A 21,924-nucleotide genomic window follows, 5' to 3' on the forward strand; every position below is an offset into this window, starting at 1 on the left:
AGCTTTACTGGAGAGATTTGGTTTACTCTGTAGGACCGTTGTTAGCAAGCAGGAGGACAAGGCAGGGGGTGGGGGAAGGACAAAGTCAGCTTGGGGTAAGTTTTCGGAGCTGGTGGCTGGGAAAAATTATTTTTCTTGTCTTTGTGATCTTGTTTCATTTGATGTAATGGTACTGAAAGACATCACCTATGGAATGTCACAATGGCGTTTTTACAGTAATTTTGCAGAGCAGGCCCATGTGGCAAATTGTTAAAGGAGGCGATGTTGCTCATATCCTACACAGAGCTTTAAAAATACACCAGTGGTATTGAAGACTGCTCCATGGTTTCCTGAAGATAAATATTTTTCTGCTAAGATAGTTTTATGCCTGAACAGCCAATATACTGAAGGGTGAATTCTAATCTAAGCTTCGCTGATGTAAATCCAGAGTAACTCTTGAAATCATGGGATTTCCTTCTGATGACTCTTACATCTTTATCTGAGTTTTAAATCATGTGTTTATGTCATTTGGTCATTTTTGAACAAGAATTTTGTGACTTTGCTATTTATCCTGTTTTCACCACGTGTGTTGAATTGATTAGGATAAGCTTAACTTGTAGTCTTAAATTGTTTGATTAATCAATTACTTTCTTTGCCTTCTCATACTGTAAGTGGGGTTCTAAGTGGAAGGAAAGTGCTTATTTATGTTTTTTAAAATGTAACTTTGCTTGCTTAAATGTAGATGATGTTCCCTACTCCTATGTGATACATTCTACTCTAGTGATCTGGCTGGGCCACTGATATAAGAACAAACACAAAATGATACATATTAAAAAATCATATTAGCATGATATTTCAATTTACTGCCCTGTTGCAGCCTGTCTTTCCATTTTTCCTCTATTTCTGTTGCTTGGAACATCTCTCTCATGGTGTATGTTTTGTGGCGGTTTTTTTTTGTTGTTGTTTGTTTTTTTTATCACATGGCTCCATGTGATAAACTCATTAAATCTGGGGATTTCTGTATATCCCAGTAGCATATTTCTCACCTAAAGCTGTTGGCATCTTTATCTGTAATCATTAAGAAAAGTTATTTTGGGAGACTTAGTAGAATTCATTTGTTTTGCTGATTTCTTCATGGCTATCTGTTTTCTGTTTGTAATGGTTTCAGTATTTATCATGATAAGCTATTTTATGTAAAGCTGATGTGCCTTGTACCAGTTGTTCTCCATTTACAGTTTTTACTTTGAGATAGAGGGGATAGCTATGCAAATGGAGGAGTATGAAATAATAATTGTGCTCATTCACAAATACCTCCCAAGCTCAGAAAGGCTATTTTAGAGCTCCTCAGAGACATAGGGACTATTGGGGAACTGAATTTTTCAAGTCAAACTTGTGAGTTCATCTTTTCAAGACAAGGGAAGAATTGCTATAAATGAAATCAATATCCTTTTGATAAATGAGACTCATAGGCACATTTGGTTCTCTACGTGCTGGAATTGAGACCCTTCCTTGAACAACTGATGATGCAGCACATCTTCACCTTTTGAAGAAATTTTGCTTTTGCAGTAGGCAGCAGTGCAGTATAGATGAGAACGGTTCTCTTTATTGCTTGGATGGCAGCAACATTAATCTAAAATTATATATAATTTTTAATATTTACCTTGAATCTCTTTTAAGCTCTTTTTAATGGATCAAGATCCTTTTTTAAGAATCTTCTAATGGGCAGATATTTGAATTTTGAAATTCTACACTGAAGTAATTCTTTTATACCAAACTGAAAAGAGTCAAATTGTACGGCAGCCTCCTCCTGTACCCTGAATCTTCTCATCTGTGTCTGTCTTTTATGCTGAATCCTTTGAGGACCCCTTAGGGAGTTGCCATCACCTTTCAAATGTGGTGAGAGTCACAGTGAATGAAATCCAAATCTTTTGAATGAGTTCAATCATCGTGTTGGCTGTGATATCAAGAAACTTGATTTGATACAATGTTCAGCCGTCTTGCTTATCGTCTGATGCTTTCTTGGGGAAATAGGAAAATCAATTGACTTGACTGGGATCATTCATTTAGGGTTCTGTCAATTTGCAAGCAGCTTGCTGCTATTTCTCTTTGCTATAGTAAAAATCTAAGAGGCCTTTCTGACAGGATGACAACAGTATTAAATATGATGCAATTCAAATACTCAAAACTTCAGATAAAATTTTACACAATTCTTATTTATATAGTGAATAATGGTTCTGAAGTAACTCATAGGGGGCAGTTGGACTGTCCAATAGATACCCTAGATAGCAGCACTGATGTTCTGGAGAGCCTCTGTAGCGATGATGTTGTCTTTCATTGCTAGTTTCTCTCAAGCTTGGAGGGGTGAATCCCTCTTTCTCTTGAAAAACCTGACTCTCTTGAGGGGAAAAACAGCGGATGTGGTCCTCTGTAAGAGGAACCCTAATACAGTCAGTGATGTTTTCCAGTTAAGGAAGTGACCTGATTTTTCTGTTAATGTATTCTTTCCTCTAGGTTTCTCATTTGTCTATTTTATATTTTATATACTGCTCTATGAGTGAAGAATTTCCACTGACATCTAATCTAAATCTCCCCTCTTTTGGTTTGAAACAGTTCCTCCTTGTCCTGTCACTATCAGAGCATGTGAAAAGTTGGTCTCTCTCCTGATTATAAGCTCCTTTCAAGGATTGGAAGGCTGCAATGAGGTCTTCTCAGAGCCTTCTCTTCTCCAGGCTGAATAAGCATAACTCCCGAAGCCTGTCTTTGTAGGAGAGATGCTCCAACCCACTGAGCATCTTCATGGCCCTCCTCTGGACCTGTTCCAACATGGCTGTACTAATTCCAGGAGCCAATCTAAACTGAAAGCTATGTAGAGTATCTATGCTATTTTGCAATATAAACACGACTTATTTGCTGATGGAAAAGCTAAATATCTGTGTTGATGGAGGTGAAAGGTATGGTATACGTAACAGATCAATGGTTACCTTGAGATGCATCAAGAGGAAGAAACCTGAATGGATGATGTCCTGAAAAATCTGAGCCCCAAAGAGTAAGGGTGTTGCAAAGTAGACACTTGAAATAATGCATCATTTCTGAAAATCTTATTAATTAGAACTACCTGGATTTGTGGCTGTAAACAAATTTTATTAATGAGAAAATGATAATGTATGTTTATTTGAATTAAGGAATGTGTATGTATATATTTATCAGAAGAATGGTTTGTTCTCCAGTATATAATCTTTACAGCTGCTTGCCATTTTCTTCTAGCATTGATTATTCTCAACTCATCAGCTACTCTTCACCTTTTACATTACTTGTCATAAATTGAGAAAGAAGGCATATTTCAGGGAAAAAAGAAGAGATCATTACAAATGGATGGTGAGATTTACTGATCTACAATGTGAAAAACTGCTCAAGTTTGATCCTTTAATAAATCTGACCAGGTTTATATGTATGTACATATATGTGCATATAATGTTAGATGCTGAATTATGTATTTTTTAATAATTCAGGTATTTTCTAAGAGACCTAAACTATTTAAAGTCACTTTCAATACTTGTTGCTTTTATTTTTTTTTCTGTGATTCACCTACTTCTGTCAATTCCTCATAGCCTGACATTTTTTTTCCTTCCACTCTGATTTTCATTTTTTTTTATCAGGCTTTTGTGGTTTTATAGTACAAATATTTGTATTTTATTTTTGTTAATTTTTATTTCTGCTCAGGATCATTGTAGGAAAAAGTTATGAGTGAATTTAGCTATTAGCAACCAGTCTGGAGTTCAGGTTAATTTTTATGCTGTTTCATACTACTGCTAAAGCTTTTTTGAAAGCCTTATTGCTGTGGCTGGACTCAGTAGGATTCCCCATAAGGCTCAGGCGCTCAGTGTATGGTGGACAGCACTTCAGATGATGGCCCCTAGTTAGTGCCTTCAATGTTCTCTGCCTGGCTGCTGTTAATCCTACACAACTGGGCAGTTGCTGGCCAGTTTCTTTAGTGAATTCTGAAGTCAGTTGGATGCTAATGTAACAAAATAAACTCACAACAAAGGAATATGATGGTACTCAGTCGGGACAGAGCAGAATGTGGTGGGTTTGTGGGTTTTTTTTGTAGCAAGACTCCTGTATGCCTCTCTAGTTGCATTGAGTCATGTGTCTTTGGAGTCCATATCAGCATGCTGTGAGTCCTGTCACAGAGGATTAGGAAAAAACCTTTCCAGGAGGGATTACATGCATTCCTGAGCCACTGCCCAGAGGAGTTAATTAGAGATGGGGGGAGGAAGGCGGGAATGAGACAAAGGCTGTATTAGCCATCTAATTTGGAAGAAAACTGTTCTATCAAATCATGATTATTGCAATCATTGCACCTTTGATGGACCTTCAGTAAGAGCCAAGTATTCATCGTAGACTGCATAAATTAGAGACATGGAAAAAAAAATCCTGTGAGGTCATCTAATCTGTCCCCTGGGGCCAGTCCCCTGCAGTACAATTTCTAATGCTTGTCCAATCTATTTCTATACACCTCACATGATGAGGCTTGCTTCTCCTTGGGTAGCTAGCTGAGAATAATGTGGGAGCAACTGGGCAAATAAGGCACTGTAGCATTCTTATAAAAGTGGCAGTGTGTGCCTGCATGGAGTGCATGAGTTTGCCTCGTATTAACCTGATTAGACTGAGGAAAGTGCTGTACATCCAGCTATGGCACGGAGTCTCCTCTGATTTCAGCCTCCTCGTTGCTTTGCAAGTTGCAAAATGTTGCACCTACCAGTCTTCCAGGTGAGGCTGTGCTGCAGCCAGTCAGTTCTCGCTCTGGAAACATCTCCATGATGCTTATGCTAAGTGTTCTCTCTGGTTTCTTCTCATTACTCTGTTACGCTCCCTTTTACTGGATTAAATAGTTATTCCGCCTTCCTGATTTTAACATCCATCCAGTATTCCAGTATTTGTAGACCTTGATCATGTGCCCATCGCCCCTGTTCCCTGCTTAATCTTCAGTAAACTAAGTTATTTATATTGGATTCTTTCAATCTTTACATATAAGTTAGTCCACCCTGTCTCTTAATCATTCCTGTGGCTCATACCTGATCTCTGTCCAGTATATCAGTATGATTGCCTTAATGAGAAAATCCAAAGCCAACACAGATGTGCAGATGAGCTGTAGTTGCAACAGAGACATAAATTATCTTGGTGACCATCACCCAAAGTGATTCATGGAAGGAATGGAGAATGGTGAAAATGGATGCCAATGGCTAACTTAATTTGGATCCATCTCCCTGTATATGTGGTCTACATCCATACCTTTGCTGATTCCTCACTGTTTATTTGCTATTCAAATGTGTTTGCTTTAATAACACATTTAATTTCTGGATCAGATATATGAGTTATTGAGTAGAGGCAAATACATTGAATCCAGTGAATGTGTTGTTGAAACTTAGTTCATGAGGTGTTTATTCCTCCAGATTGATGGCCACGATTTGAAATGATGTGTGAACTTGTCTTTGGTAAAACAAACATCTTTTGTTAATCTTTGTTTAATGGGCAGAATACGCAGTGTACAGTAATTCTTATGGCAAATTTGCAACTCTCCTAAAGCTTGTTGTTAATTATGTATATATTTTTAATTGAACTTTTAGTTTTGGGAAATCTCACTCCTTGGCATTTTATTTTTTCCAATTTTTTCTTGATTTAGTGAGTTTACAGCTCCCTTATGTCCTATATTTAATTTGTTTTTGTCTGATATCTATTCTAGTGATCCTTCCCCCGAGGGAACTCTGATTATCTTAAATTATACCTACATAGCCAAATCTTTCTTTTATCTAACTATATACATGGCACCGTATCCACAGAATGTCTCTCATTTGTCTGTTTGCTGTTATTAGTTGGAGAGTGCTATGTTTCAAAGGACATTTAAGGTTCTAAAAGCATTGAAGACTTGATTTTGCCTCAGTACAAAGAAAATCTTGCTCCTGCTTCATTACTGCTGAAGGCTAAATATTCTGTCAGCTGTTCTTGAAACACAGGTAAATTTTACATGGGTAGGAGTGTTTTGATGGCTATAATTTTTGCTCATAGTTTTAATAGTGAAGTTGAGGCAATCTTAACATTTTGGCTTGCTTGAAAAAGCAGGCTCATCAATCCGAGAAGATTGAGAAACACTGTCTGCCTTCATCACTTCTACCTCTTTGTGTCCTAAATCATTTAAATTCACTCTTTTGAATGCTACATTGCCCTTTAGGAAATATGCATGTTGTGGTCAGAGCTCTGAATCACTGCGCTGTGTCATGTGAAACCAGTGCGACTTTTGCTGCAGCTCTAGCAGGTATAGCATCAGGTAATGCTGCACAGAAATGATGGGTAACTGATCCAGGGGTGCTAAGTTGAAACATCTTCCTTCTCTTACTATTGGAGCCAAAAGAATAAGGCTATGAAACATACAAGCGTGTGTTTTTTTTTTTTTTGTCAGACATGACATGAACAGCTAAATAATGAAAGGCAGGCAGAGGATTTGGTGTTTCTGGGCATAAAATAATTAAATGATATGAATGCTTTAAATACACAGCTTCACAGCCAAATCACAGAATCACCTATGCTGTAGACTAGGGCCCAGAGCTTTCTCACTGCCCATGTGGCTGTCAGTTTTTTGCAGTGAGGAATGGTTTATCACTGGCAATTCTATGCTCACAGTACTATTGCAGAGATTGTTGTAACTCAGCAGCTTTCTGGAGGATGTTTCACATCGAGCTTAAGAAGTGGTGGGGCTGGAGAACGGCAGCCAAGGTGTCTGGAGGATCTGTCAGCATCTCAGACTGAAGATTTACTGGCAGCCAAGAAAAGACTCAAAAGACGAGAAATCAGTCATAAGTTTTCTGTTAAATCATCAGGTCTTCTGGCTCACACAACCAAATCTTATTCATAAATGATATACTTTTACTGCTTTTTTTTTAACACCAGCAGCCATTCAGCATAAGGTCCCATGTTACATTTTTGGCTTTCTTTTCCTGTGCCATCTGTTATTATGGTGTATTGTTGAAAGGTTGGTGTTGCTATTGCACATGTGAGAGTAAAACAGAGAGACAGGGCATACTGTGTCAATTCATGGTGCCAAAACATGGGCTGCATTTTAAATTAATTTTAGGGAGGTTGAAGCTAATGGTCTTTTGTAAGATTTCCAGATTTGAGCAGACTGACAAAATGACACATAATGACTGCCTTGCTGAGCAGGGCTGGCTTCTGAATGTCATTCAGGAATTGGAGCAACCTCTCACCTTTCGTTTCTTTTCCCTCCATCCCCAGCTCAATCCTCCATTTCTGAGGAGGCTGAAATTACCCATCTCATGTTCTCATTCAGTGCCTCTAGCTGGTGCCTTCTCACACAGCCTTTGCCTGTTTTTTTTTTTTTTTTTCCCCCCCTTTGTGCTCATGTAATGTTGAGGTTCTCGATTCTGGATGTCCAACAACAGCCTACAGAACATAAGCACCATGGGAAATTCATGCTTATACTGTATAGGAATACACTATATATGTAGTTGGCCTTTCTTCATAATTCACAAGTTGGGTTTCTTTGTTTTTTTCTTGTTTCTTCCTATCCAAGCAGTTTTGGCTGCTTTTCACCTTTTCTCTTAACCCATTTAACGAAGTTTTACTTTCAACCCACTTAGCTTTTGTTCTCACCTGTTCTTAGTTCAATTTACCTGCAGAAAGAATTAATGATGGCGTACCAAATGAGTGAGGCTATACATGATAAAAGCATACACATTTGTCATTATCTAAAAATTAATACTTATATAGGAGGTGTTACATAGATGTAGAGGCATGCTGAGAATGGCTTGCTGTTTTGATGCAGCAGGATGCCTGTCTAGAATATGCTGTGCACTTTTCAGATACCTGAACATTGATGGAAAGATGGAATTGAATCCATATTTCTAATGGACTAGAGGCTGAAGTATAGATATTCGTACTCCAAAGGATGCTGAGGGAAGATAATTTGTTGTCTGTATTTGATTCTGTGAAACTGTGAGAGTAGAGGACTGATGTATTGGATGTATAATTTTTGAAGAGAAGCTGAATTGAGTCTTGAAGATTCTGGCTATCTTTTCTTTTTTTCTCCTTCATGTTTTTCCCCTCTCTTTCCCTTCCTCCTCAGTACACATGCATTGGTGTTCAACTCATGTTCATCCTTTCTCTTGACTGCTGATTATGCCATTGTTCTCCACAAACTCCAAAACTCTTTGCAGGGTCAACCCACTTAGCTGTTACTGCTAACCCATTCCTGTCCACGCAGGAGAAAAAGCAGTTCCCATTGGCAATCCAGAGGCCATGTCCTTTACCTGCAGAAATCTGTGGTTTCAGTGAGTTCAGTGGTGGGACATGTGCCTTCCTCCCTGCTGGCTTTTTTGTACTGGGGTATTGGGTGTGTGTGGCTGGGGAATGGCCTCTGGTCTCAAGGCAGATTACTGCTGCTTCATTGGGCCTCTTGCCTGTTCCTGCTCTTACACAAAGAATGTGTGCTGCATATACAGCATCTGAACTGTCTTTAAACCCTATATTAGAATAAAATAGGTTTTCAGGAAGACTGGGGAAACACCTGAGGCTATAATTCAGAGGAGTCTTCATTCTAGTTTCATTGCCTAGCTCTGTCACTGGCTCTGCATGGGCTGGGACACTTGCTTTGGTGATATACAGGCAAAAGGAGAATGAAAGATGAGCTTGAGGTACTCATGTTGAATCCTAATTTGAAGTAACTTCAGTTAGTTATAAATATGGTAAGTCAGCAGACTTTACTGCAAGGATCTTCTGTTATCTTTTTTGCTGTCCTTTGTCTTTCTTTTTGCCAGTATGTGGTAAAGACTTCAGAACAGAGATTAGGATTCATGGTGAAGAACTGCATTGGATATCATTATGCAAATAGTAATCCTTCTGATATATGTATGTGTGCATGTGTATATATGTCATTTATACTGATATATATCATATGTAGTGAGACTTATTCAAAGAAATACAAAACAATTGAGATTGGAAGGGGTCTCTGCTCAAACCAGGGACTGCTAAGGCAGATTTAATCATCTTCCTTGATAGCCTCATAATTGTCTTCTGAATGCAGCCTAGGGTGCTCCTGACCTTACTTGCTGCAAGCATATGTTTCTGGCTCATGGTCAATTTGCTGTGTCTGCTAGTTGGACAACCTGGGGATAACCTTCTCTAGAAAGCTACTTTTCATCCACCTTGACTCACAGGCTGTGCTGGTGCAAGGAGTTATTCTTTCTGACGTGCAGAGTTTCCCATTTCCCTTTGCTGAACTTGATGGGATTCCCACTGACCCATTTTTTTTCAGCCTGTTAAGATCCCCCTGAATGAACAAAGAGCTCATCTGTCAACCACTCCTCCCATTTTGTTAACATTTACAAAAAATGTTAAGGGTACGTTCTGTGTTGTCACCAGGTCATTAATGAAGACGTTACAATCTGGCACAAATACCAACCTATGGGGTATACCAGCAGTGACTGGTTGCTGGCTGGGTTTAATGTGCTGATCACAACTCTTCGACCCTAGCAATTCAGCCAGGTTTCAGTCTACCTCACAGTCCATTGGTTACTCAGTGTCAAATGCCTTGTGAGAGTCAAGAAACAATACCAGTTACCTTTCCTCATCCACCAAGCCAAGCATCTCACTGTAGAAAGCTGCTGGGCTGGTCAAGCATTTCAATACCTTTTTGTCTTATCAACTTGTCACAATATCTTGACATATACATTTTCTTATACTTTATTTCAGTATCTTATTGTGAAAATATACATTATTTTTAAAGCTTTATTTTAAACAAAAAACACCAAGAATGTGTTTTGCAACTGGAAGACTGGTTGTCCAGACTTCTAAGCTCGTTGCTGTTTTTCTAATGTAACAGATGGCTCAGGTTACCATCTGTGTGTATTTAAGCGTGTGTGTGTGTATATATATATATATATATAATGTGTATATAGTAAATCTTATGAAGATAGCAACTTTAAACACTTTATTTCTCAGCTGAAGAAAATGCAATATAAGTACAAAGTATTTTCTCTTTTCTTTACAGTTTTTCTTGTTAAAACATAGGAACTTCAAGGGAAGATACTATACGTTTAATGTCCATTGTGAGCTGTAGATACTGGCTGTCTGTCTCTTTATTATTGCTAATCAGAGCTGCATGGTTAATTTCCTCATAAGTCACAATGAATATTTACCCTGGAATGTGTCATTGTCCTAAGTGAATTTAAGGCTGCTGCCTCTTGCCAAGAGGACATGTTTCAAGAGCCATCTGTTTATCCTCAGAGTCTGGATAGTAGAAAAAAAGAGCCTGAAGAAACTGTCCTGTGCTTATCCATTTTCATGCTGTGTGTAAGCTTTATTAAGCTTTTGCTGCAGCCAATGTTTTCAGGTTTTGTTTTCTTTAAGGCTAGGTATCTCTGCTGTACAAGTGCCACTGGCCTGACTTCAAGTGCTGCAAGCATTGCTGCCGTTAATAGAACTGCATAGTGTGAGACAGTGATCAAAACTGTCAAAGTCTACTATGGACAAAGTCTCTCTGTCTCATCAGAGCTGGACAAATATGTGAAAACAGATTATTATCTTTCTATTCTTTAAATTTATTTTTATTGTGGTTCACATTCATGATAATTCTGTACATGCTTTGCTTTTATTCAAATAGCAAAACAGTGTTTGGAAGCATTTAAATTCTGACAGAATTGGGGTTTTAATGTCACTTCGATTGTTGTGCTTGTCTAGTTATGATTGAAAAGTAAATGGAATGACTAGGATGATCTAGTTTACTCTGAACTCTCAGCACTTGTGATGGGCAACTTGCAATGATAATCTAGAAATAATTTTGAGTCATTAACTTTTATGGAGATACATATGCTCATAACACTTTATGAACAGAGAGGTCTTTTAATGTATTTAATTTCAGCCGGTTTTCCTGGCTCTGCTTTCACCTCTCTCTTGATGAGGCTACAGTTGGGATGTGATAACGTGAATTAATTCTCCCTGACCTGTTCAGTATGTGGCGTCTCCCACAAGACAACATAAAGGTGGTACAGGTGAGTACCATACAATTCAGGAAACTATACCTACCTGAATTCCGCCTCAAATTTCTGTTGTGCAGTACTCTTCTCTTCCTGGTCAGAGTTGTTGGAGACTAACATCTTGTAATAAGGAATAGGTGCTGCATTCAACCATTTTAATGAGTATATTATTGCTACATCTGGCTTTCATAGTCAGGAAACTGCACCTTGGGACCTCTTCAGATGAGAGGAATTCCATATGGACAATTATGATGACAGAATATGGCTATCTCACACAGAAATTACTAAAGTGTGTTTGGCTTTTAAAGACCAAGAAACAATAGACAGCTAGGACAGATCTACTCACTGTGGAGATGCAGGGAGAGATTCTTGCCACAGTAACAGTGATGATAGTTGATGACCTCAGGGGCGTTAAGTTTGTGCCCTCCATTGTCCTCTGGATATGAATATGCTTTTTGCATGTGCATGAGTGATATAGTCAAAGGAAATGGGTGTTAGATAAACCAACTGCATAAGGCAGAGTTCTGCTATTATAGAAATTGAAAAGAAAACTGATGCCTTGAAAGTGATGAATGCTTATTGCAGGAAGTTTTTCCTGTCTTTCCCAGCTTGGAATATATTTTCTAAATGGAGCTACTATTTCTTTTAACCTGCAAATCCTGTCTTATGATATTAAGTCTTGCTTACTTGCTCCCTCTCTTTCACTTTCCTTCATCTACCCTCACACCAACATATTATTTATCCCTTTGAAGGATCCCTGAAAAGGATACATCCACACCCATTACCCTGCCTTGCAGGAAAAAGCAATGAATGCATAAATTATGTTACTCTACATGCAAGCACTGTAAAGAATTGAAAAATGTTTTTTTCATGTGAGTGCTCTGGAATTTGATTGAAAAAATCTGTAAACTAAAAACAGAATTAGCCAAAGGCCTAATTCAAACCTGAACTTAGACTTTTAGTGTTCATGTCTTTCTTGGGATGCATGCCTACAGGACTGAAACCTCAAACAGCAGAACAGATTTCCCCAGGACAAATAGGGTGGCAGTGATTTCGCCCACCTGTGGGAAAGTTTTGAGTGAGTAGACCCTGATTAATCACATTGCTGTTGCTTTCAAGTCTATTTAAAGATTTCTCATGAAATGTGAGAATTTATCTAGTAAGAATTCTAAAAAACAAACAACCACACATCATATGACAGAAAATGTAGAAGTGGTCTTTCAGAGGTTTCTTTTACACAAATGATAAAGAAAAATGTTTAGACAAGTGGAGAAAAGGGAACAGATAGCTATTTTTTCTTGCACTATGAAGGTTTCTCTAGCCACATCCAGTGCTAATTGAAGAAAATAATGTAATTTCAGTAAAATTATAGGGTAAAGCTGAGCAAACAAGAGGAAAAGATTTCTCTTTTAAAAAAAAAAGTGTCAAATATTTTTTGCATATTGCTACAACTCTGAGGGCGAACACTTATTCTCAGTAACAAGTGGCCAGAAAATATTTATCCCATTTCTGGGTTTTCAGTTCACATGTAACAATCTGTAGTGTGCTTTATAAGATGGCCGCCAGGAAGAGTGGGGAAGCATTCACGAGGAGAAGAATAATTCTGAGGGACGTTAAGGATATTGAAAGTGTAAAACAAGAACTCGTGGAACTCTTAGGGCTTTACAGCATACAAAATGTGGAAGCTGTAAGACAATGTTTGCAGGTCACTTGAAATAATAATTAAAAAGAATTCCAAGAGTGAAAGAACTTGTAAACAAGGACTGGGAACACAATTTGAAAGCCTAATGATATATCCTGAAGAGTAGACTGTCATTTTAAGCGGCCTTGTGCGAGCTTGTTTGGGGACCTTGTGTTTTGTCTTAATCCTAGCATATGAAGTCTTTTTCTTGAGCAGTATCTAGGATGTGAACTTTGAACATGTTTTTCCTGATTACTATAGGACAGGTGTACAGATAGGGTTGAATAAATGCCGTGAAAATGTTGTAGTCACAAAACGGCTATAGATGTCCTAATTCCAGACACTCGGCATTATATATTAGACAGCAGCTCTGCTCAAACAGTAAAAGAACACGTCACTATATATCCCCGTCAGATTAAAAAACTAATTTGAAAAGATTAATGTATTCCATTCCTGTTAGCCTGAATCAGATACCGCTGTGCCTACAGCAGCACTGCCTCCTGATTATTGAATTTTTATGGCCCTGTAATTAATTGCAGATTCCCTGTTTTGTTCTATTTCTTTTTCTCTGACATTTTAATTTCAACAAAAAGCAGCGGTCTCCATGCAGCCTCTCTCAGGAGATCCTAATGGCCTATAAAACAAAATGACTTATAGATATGGCACCCACTTCAGTTGGCTAGCGATTGTTCGAAACCTTGCTGATCATGCGGAATTTAATTTTTTCCCTTCCTCTACTGTACTTATTTCTTGTCTATTAAATTGCAGCTCCAGTGTCCTGACTAACAAATGGATGTAACAAAGTGCCACCCTTCCGTAATACATTACTGTTGCCACATGCAAATTTTTCTTAAAAAATTGCAGTTCATTTTATCTAATTATAAATGAATAAATGACTCCTGCATATGAATAGAATATTGTCCTTGACTCTGCATGTGAGAATTTTATGTTCTGGTAAATCACTTGGATTTATTATAAATTTAAAGAATCAAATGTGTTTTAGATTCATTTTGCATTTTCCTCCCTCCTTTTCCTCCATCTCCCCAAAATACTGGAATGTGCAAAATTGATTTATTTCTGTACTGTGGAAAGGCATGTTAGCATGACTCACCATCTCCCAGTGAAACTCCTGGAGCTACTGAAGGCAAGTAGTACTGAATTATTGTTATTTATATTACAGCAGTGCCTTGAGATCAGAACCCCATTTTTCTAGGCACTGTACCAACACATAATAAAAGATCATCTTTGCCTGAAACAGTTTATAATCAGATGAAAGCATCCTCAAAGGGAGGGAAGGGTGTGGATTGTGTCTGGGAAGGTCAGAAAAGGATGGTAGAGAGCAGCAGTGTCGGGGTGCAGAAAGATAATGGATGAGGTGGGGGCTGGGCTGGGGTTGCTCTAGACTTTGGAAGGGCGGGTTATATGGGAAGCAGGGATGGCAGGAACCCAGAATTGCCAGAATGCATTCCAGAAATAGTGCCACAGCCTGCTGCAAGCATTTTCTGTAGTCTTCTCTGTCTGCACCTTCCCTGGGTGGAACTCGGTCAGTAGGTCTTGTTCCTCTACTTTCTGGGTTATCGTAGCTGTCTTCTCACTGGTGCAGTCCTGGACAATGTCCTTTCTGCAGAGAAGTGGCTGTCAAAATGAGGGAGTGTGAGATGGCTGCTGGGGTGGGAGGGCTGAGAACTGTTGATGAAGAGATAGTTGCACTCGCTGGCTGAAGCATTGGTAGTTGAACCACAGCAGCACCAACCTTGAGACTGGATGTGAAACCAGCATGCAAATCACACTATAGAAGCCCCGTACTGCTAAAAGCAAGTCTGATTTTAGATGAGTTTAACTCTAGCTTTCTGCAGGTACACCTGCCTTGCGACCACACCCAAGAGTTGCAGTGGGGCAGCAACCTCTGAGATCTCTGCTTGGGGTAAAGGACTGATGTATCCAGGCAAGCACGTAGCACCTTCCCAGGCTTGGAATCCAACGGCATCCATGCACGCATGGGTGACAAGCAGAGTGACAAGGAGTCGCTGATGCAATTCAGCATGTATTGTCTTTTAAGTACATGCTCATCTAAATGGTAGCTCTTTGGGAGTTGGTTGATGCTGACTGTGCACTCCTTGTTCGCTTCTTACACTAGAAATACCTAGAGGATACAGTAATAAAAATAAATAGGCTTGGAGTCCTATTTGCTCTTAACTGTAAAATGCAGGTAGTAATCCTCTCATAGCTATTGTAAAACTATAGAGTATTACTCGCAGGGCTGCCAATTGCATGTATTTCTAAGAGCAACTAGGCGTTCTCAGTCATATTTTCTTTCTTATGGGTGTGTGTAAGAATAAACAAAAACCCCAGCCAAGAAGTCCCCAACTTTTAAAAAGCACAACGAAGACAAAACAGTCTTTGCAAACAGTATAGAAATCTTTGCACCGCTTCTGTGATTGCTTTTAACAATTGGCATGGGATGCCTGTGTTGCAGTTACCATGCACATTCATCTTGCCAAAAAGAAGCTCCTATTCTATTCTCCTCTGATCCTGACCACACCTGCCTGGCCTGATGTCCTTTATCTGGTGTGTCTCAACTGGGCTGGACAGATGCTGAGCAACATCAGGAGCTTTGCTGTTTGACATGTCCCTCACCAGGGTGCGATCTAAATGCCCATTGGAAAGATATTCAAGAGATTGCCTGATCTGTCTCAGCAAGAACCCAAAGTAGCAGTTCTGTTTTGAATTTCATTGTGACCTAGGGTAATATCTAGTCCAAAGAAGTATTTTCTTACTTGAGGGGTAGGGAGATGGAAGCTACTTTCATGGTATGCTTAAATGGATTCTAACTAGGGAACTGGAAAATGTGCTTGTGCCAGCTGAAGTCTCCTTACTGTGTGCTGGCAGTCATCTGCCTGCTCTCAGCCTGGGGACAGCGCTCACGGAGGGAATTCAGGAAGCTTTGTTTTCAGGCTGGCATCGTGAAGAGTTAAAATCTGCGCCGATTATATCAGTGAGGATAGTTTTTCTATGCAGTTTTTGTCCTTTTCTCCTTATGACTGATTAATTACAGGAGGTCTAGTGCCTGAAACTCCCAGTAGAGCTTCATAGCATGGTATGGCCTCTAAGTAGCCTGGACTGTAGGGGGACATCCTGGTAGTACTTTTCTGTGTGGTACTGAGGGAGGAGCAGTTTTCCAGGAGACTGAACTGATTCTATTCATGCCCTGTTTAACTCTAGCTTCGTGTCTCATTTTATCGACCTCTAGCAGATGTGGTATTGTAGTTCTTGTCCATGTCGTGTCTATCTTACTTCACCTTTCTTTTCCCAGACCCCAGACTTCTGCTATGGTTTTCTGCGGTCAGTCTGCTGAGCCATTAGGGCTGAGCGAGGGCATCACCAGTGTCTGTGTGCATGGAACTCTGCATTTACCTGCTGAAGTTGTTTACAGAGCTGGGTCTGGAGCAGTTGTATTAAGATGCCCCAGTCCATGAGGAGAGACAGTCACCAGTTAGACTGCGTCAGATGCATGGCACTGGAGACTTCACATTTTTTACCAAATTTGTTAGCACAAAGCATACATCTAAAATGTTTGTTTTGAGCTTGTAGAGGTTCTTTTTCTGTATTGAAGACATGACCCTTAGACAGCTTGCCCGGACCTGGACAACAAGCTCAACTGAGTAGTTTAAATGAGATACTTCTCTATTTATGTACTGCCTCCCAGCCAGAGGCATAGAAATACTATAGTTATGTTTGCTTCTGGCTGTTTGGATTTTAAGAAATGCTTAATTTCCTGTTGTCATTTTATCTGGCTTTGGTTTTGCTGTTTGGTGCTAAGCGTGTGCAGAGAAGATTATAGCATCTGCAGAAAAGGAAAGATGCAAGGGCAGGCTGGTGGATTGGGAGCTCCCTGGCTGTGGCTGTGCACGATGTTGCCAGAAGGCCTGAAGTAGGAACATGCAACAGAACTGAGCAGATGAAAAATGTTTCTGGATCTATAAAGCTTTCATCCCACGATGCACTTAAACATTAGTTATTTATCTGTGCGCTTCACAGTAGACGTTTTAGCATACTGTGGTGTTTTAACCAGACCAGAACTGATAGCTAAAGGATTGCATTGCATGGAAGACAACATAACCACCGGTTATACTTGACTAGTGAAATCTAGGTTCTAGTGTTGACTCCTTCAAATTATTTTCTATTGAAAATATTGTTTGTTTTTTTTTCCAGTTGTTTTGACATTTCCTTCTCACATTTTTTGCTTTGCACGGAAGTGCAACTATTATAATAGCAATCATGGTTAGGAAGTACTTTGGTGTCTGCTGGTTTGGCTCTTGTTCTACCAAGAGTAATTTCTCCTCCTTTACTTTTCTCTTCAAAAATAAATAAATTTTAAACCCATCATTTCAGTGCAAGATTTGGTGTATTTTTAATCACTTTTAGATAACTCAGCTAATCTTTGCTTACGAAAGCAAGAAATCCAGGTGCTGTTTCTGCAGTAAAGGTAATGGTGCAATTAAGTTCAGGAGAAAAGTGAGGCTTAAAAGTGTTAGAAGAGAGTAATTTGGGGAAAATGAGGCATAACTATTTGCTTAGCTGTGAGTATCTGGACCAAAAGCCGTCTTTAACCTCGGTGGTTCTGGATTTAGGTGTTCTGAGAACACATGCATTTTGTTGGTTTTGTCATAGTATCTACACTGTCCTACAGGATGTGCAGAATGCTTTTGTGTACTGAAAAACTGACAGATGGGGAAGCCTTGAAAACATGTTTCAATATAACTTAATGAGAACAGAGTATTTCAAACACAGGAGACAGGCCAAAAGGAGAAGCAGAAATAGCTGTAGGACAGGTTTTGATGTGGGTTCTCAGCTGGTGTAAGAGCTGTAACCCTACCTGAGTTGTTAAAGTTGTGGATCTGCTCTGAGCATGAAGCAGAGAACATAGTAGGTGATGCATTATAAAAGATTGGACTGTGTAAGAAAGAACAGGGCAGTGGTTAAGAGAAGGTTACGGGAATCAAAACTTCTGCCTTCAGATTTATTGCCTAAATGAAAAATTGAAATATATATAAATTAAGACTGGGAAAGCTTTTGAAATATTTTCTCTTAAATGCTGTAACTGAAAAGTGTAAGGTCTAATTAGTTGACTTTGTTTTTACTGGTAACAAGCAAGTGTATTATGTAACTTCATTCCAAGCAGACATACTGGAGATGAGCTACAGAATTAGGAACAGTATTTCAGTGAAAACATCCTAGAGTTCAGACATTCCTAACGCCTGCGCAAGTGTTTCGTTTCTTGCAGCACATTGTGCTCCTATTTAGATCCATGCAAATCTAGAATAGTAACTTCCAGGTCATGGCTGTTAACCTGGTATAAGCAAAAGCAAAGCTGGGTCCTCCTTGCAAGAGCAGTTCTTAGTTTTCAAGCTAACCAGTCTTGCCTTTGCATCGTGTTTTCTATATGTGGAGAGTTTAAACTCAGGAAGTTGTTTTTAGTTTATGTTGCAGGTTAATGATGTTGAAAAAGACTGACTTTACTTAATTTGAATATGTTACCTTAACGCTTCATATAGAGCCTTTCATCTGGATGATTTTATTTCTGTGTAAATTCTGGATGGTGCTATTTTTCCTAGTGTAAAGGGTATGCAAGTAAATTTCAAAAGATAAATGAGCCTTTGTACTCCAATATACTTTCTCTACAATCCTATGTCTTATTTATAAGTCTGGAAAATAGACAAAATGGTGATGTTTTGGCTCGCAGAGACTTCAGAGTGTATAAATAACATATATTATTGCATATAAATTATATTGGAGTGCAGATGCTCATTTATCTTTTGAAATTTATCTGCATAGTTTAGCGTTTTCATCCACAAATGCCTGAAACCAATCTGGCACCCAGAAGAAATGATACATTTCTGTGCCACGCAAATTACACTAAGGGAAATGCCCCTTCGGGAGTCAACCAGAACATACACTCTTTGCCACCACACCCACAAATACAAATTTGTTCCATCAAGGAACAGAGTATTGGTTCTCTTGTTATTTACCCATCTCTGCATTACCTACCTACCTTCCATTCATCAGAATCCCTGTAGGCAGAAGACTCAAACATCCTTTGTGCTCCCTGGTGGCGGAAGGGTGTAGGTTTGTAAACAACCCTTGTGGTATATTCTGCTACTTGTTTGCTGCTCAGGTTTGTTGATCTCCTCTCCGGATAGGAGCTGGAGACCTGCAAACAGCACAGAGTGAAGGCCGCTGTCTCGTGGTGGCTTTGCTTGCCAGAATGTAGAAAGAGTGTTTGTGAATGCTTGGCACAGAGTGGCACTGGGAGGTCCAGATGGAAAAGTGAGGATGGACGCAAGAAATACAGACAGCAAGTGGCCTCCCTCCCTTCTGTTGATGGTTAGGAGCCCCTGGTATGCATAAACTGCTGGAAAGGCCACTTCTGGCCTTATCTACGCCCCATGTGTTCCGATATTGGGAAATCAAAATGACATTTGATGTGTAAGATGGGAAAATTTAGAGCTGATGAGAGCAGTGGGTTCCTGCATCCTTCTCTCCTCATAGATACTCACATCCCTACTCACTCTACGCAAGCTGCCTAAGAATCATATTCTGCATTCTCTCAGGGAGTTTGAGGGTAGGGCTCTTTCAGGAATCCCACAAGGTACTGTCTTTAAGCCCTTCACTGTTCTTAAAAGTCTGGCTCAAAGTGACTTTCCAAGATCGCGTAGCTTATAAATAATGAGGATGGAACTTGAGGTCTTTGCTTTCATCCTTAGTGTTTTCCAGCACATAGAAAATACTGCCTCATGATTTCTGCTGTTTTTGCTATTGCATTCCATCAATACCAGTGATCCAAAACCCCCCACGCAAGGCAGAATGTAATTGCTCAGGAAATGCATCTCCCCAAGTAAACCCTGTGGACTATATATGCTCTATCTTGTTTTTAAATACTATAAGTGCAGATGTGAGAGAGTTTTATTGATTCTTACGCACTCCCCAGTACACAGCTCTATTAATAACAAATGCAACAGTATGTTATAAATACTCAGAACACCAATGCGTTAGCATAAAAACAGCAATAAATTCCCATCCTTCGTAATAGTGAAAAATCCCTAATAGCACGTTCTGCAATTTGCCCACACAGAGAGCAATCAAGAACCATGCCTAATATAAAGGTGCTACTGTGAGGAGCCAGAACATACAGGATAATTTCAATTTGTTTTTTGAGGAGCTGATCTTTGAAGAGGTCCCTAATGAGATTCTGCATGGCTCAGAGAAACCTAAAAAATTGCAACAGCTTAGCGCTGCACTTTGCCTGTACTGTTAGCGTACCAAGTGGGAACCAGCAGTTAGGACTATCTTAATAGGTTTATCCTGTTCTCCTTTTATGTTAAGATCTGGAAGTTATCCTGTAGCCACATGAGATATCTATTAAAAAAGACAGACTTTTGCCTGAACATGAAATGTGCAGTTTAATGCTAATTTCTGTAAGTGTCTGGTTTTGGACAATTGCAAGTGGGAATGTGAAATACACTTTGATGTAATGATGAAATGACAAACAGGTTGGGAGGTTTTGTGTCCCTTTGTGTGTCTGTGCATGATGCTGCTCTCACTCAGGCCTGAAATTCAACATTTTGGCTTTGATGTGTACAGTGGATTCATCCAGACAGAGCAGTCTAAGAGCTGAAGCAAACACATCTCCAGTGTGTCTCAGGATAACGTTCCCTGGGATGCTTGCTGGCCAAGTAGACACTGTACAGTGACTATGGCATCTGGCTATGATTCTCCTGGTGTTTCTGGAATACTCCTTTCTGTACCCGTTCTTCCAAAGGTGTGTGTTAACTTTCAAGTGGTCTCTTGGATGCTGTCAATACATTCTGGTTTTCTATGTCTATCCTGGCTTATGATGGAGACCCTGAGGGATGGCCATTACAGAATTAAAAAGCAGTTATGTGTAATTATTTGGACTTGGACTTACTTAGTTCCTTTGGAATTGGTGACATGGAGTGATAGCCGCATTAGGGACTGGTGATCTGATATCTAGGGTATTTATTTTTTGTGTACTCTGAATTTATCTTTCTCAGTGCCATACATATACATTCTCCGTCAAGATGTCACCCCACCAAGAAGAGATTTGGGGGTCTTTGGTCTTCTTTATTGATTTATTAAACCCATTTTCTATTCATTAGATTAATTTCATTTTTACAGGAAAAGAAAAAAGCTGTTTATTAGAAGTTGTGTAAATGGATGGTAACATCATACCTTCAAACTATGTCACGCCATTGTACCTAAAAATGCTGGAGATGCACAGCCAATTTCTGCAGTTACACATCAAGGTGCAGGTACTAATGGAGCAGTTTTAATACAAAGCTGGGAACAGACCCTGTCTGAGGTCCTCGGAATAAGCATTTAGATCGAAGGAGCAGGGAGGCAATTTTCTCCATTTTCTGGGTTTACTAAACAAGTGGAACAGATAGACTTGTGAGCTGTTCTTTAACCAATGAGAAGTTGCACCAAATGAGTCAAGGAAGGGCTTTATTACTACTTTGCTGGCAATAGCACTCTATGTACTTAAAGTTATGTGAGTGGAAACCTAATTCCCATGGGGAAGTAATGTACTCTAAACTATAGTGTATACTTGAATTGCCGTTGTATAAAAATGTTGCACTAGGGTTATAGGAGCTAAGGATCCCTTGTGTCACAAATGAAACCCAAGAGGAAATACATAAATACAAATAATTCCAGCTGCAAGCATACTATTTAAATGGAAATCTGGGTTTAGTTTTATTTTGTGTCTTACTGACCACAATTACTACTATGGTAGTTTCTACAGCTAGTTACATTTCTGTTACAACGTGCATTAGTCCTTAGTATAAGGTTCTTAAAGGGGCATAAGATTTTCTTTTTTTTTAATAAGTATTTTAATGTAGAAATAGATTGATCAATGTTTGTGTTAAGCCAATTTCTTTAGGACAAGTGTTAGCTTAAGGCAGCATTTGACTTGTACTAGTTCTGATGATATTACGTGAATGAGAAAGCACTTGGCTCAGGCTGAAACTATTACATGGTAATTTCTGGGAGATACCGTGGTAGAGGTTGCAGATGTAAACAGGCAATGTTGTAGAGGCATTCCTGGACATGCTTAATGAATACCAGGAGTGTTTGGTATGGGACCATACAGAGCTGTCCATGGATACTTTAGTTTCAAGAGTTAATGTCCTGCTTCTTATA

General features: G+C 39.2%; 1 long non-coding RNA gene across 1 annotated transcript in view; it reads left to right on the top strand.

Annotated features, from left to right (window-relative positions):
• The window catches only part of LOC110400514, a 54,093-nt gene that overhangs the window by 26,227 nt on the left and 5,942 nt on the right, over nt 1-21,924 (top strand). Inside the window, exon 2 of the long non-coding RNA XR_002439916.1 lies at nt 10,910-11,039. This is a non-coding gene — a long non-coding RNA (uncharacterized LOC110400514). The remainder of the gene's footprint in view (nt 1-10,909; nt 11,040-21,924) is intronic.

Source organism: Numida meleagris, chromosome 5, assembly GCF_002078875.1.
Source record: "Numida meleagris isolate 19003 breed g44 Domestic line chromosome 5, NumMel1.0, whole genome shotgun sequence".
Lineage (NCBI taxonomy): Eukaryota > Metazoa > Chordata > Aves > Galliformes > Numididae > Numida > Numida meleagris.